A 672-nucleotide genomic window follows, 5' to 3' on the forward strand; every position below is an offset into this window, starting at 1 on the left:
TGGCATCATTCTTTGTCATGAATTGCATCAACATATTCTCTAAAGTTAGCTTCTTCTCAAGTAAAGGGGCTCTAACTTGTGATTGAAAATCTTGCTGGAAAACAGGTTATAATGAATATACAGGAACCTGATCATTACTTATGAAAATTTTGGGTGATTCCACCATGAGTTATAGCTGTTGAAGTATAAATTGTTTTGCTGCCCATTGAGGCTTCTATCAAATTTCATTGATTCATATTCAATTGGACAACAATCACTTGAATACCTATTTCCACAAAATTCGTATGTCACAAAAACACTCTAAAAAACATTAACACCTTAATTGTCAATTCTTTGAGATAAAGCATCTATTTGGATAGCCAAAGCATTGATAGTCAATTCATAATTACTAGCAACCCTCCTAGGCACAAATTGTTCAAATGGCCACAGATAGTTATAATAATTCATCATCTCAACCAAAAGTATTTGAAAATAATATAAAAGAAATTTGAATTAAGACTAAAATTTGTTTAGTATTGGTATTAGTAAAAATTCTAGAAACAATTCCTCAACAACGGCATTAAAAACTTGTCAATTAAAATTCTACTACACAAGTATACACATCAAATAGATAGTATATAAGCAAGTAGAGTATCAATCCCAGAGAGAATTGATATAAAATTTTACTAAGTA

Source organism: Theobroma umbraticum, unplaced genomic scaffold, assembly GCF_002168275.2.
Source record: "Theobroma umbraticum cultivar Fairchild unplaced genomic scaffold, ASM216827v3 scaffold_67.0, whole genome shotgun sequence".
Classification (NCBI taxonomy): domain Eukaryota; kingdom Viridiplantae; phylum Streptophyta; class Magnoliopsida; order Malvales; family Malvaceae; genus Theobroma; species Theobroma umbraticum.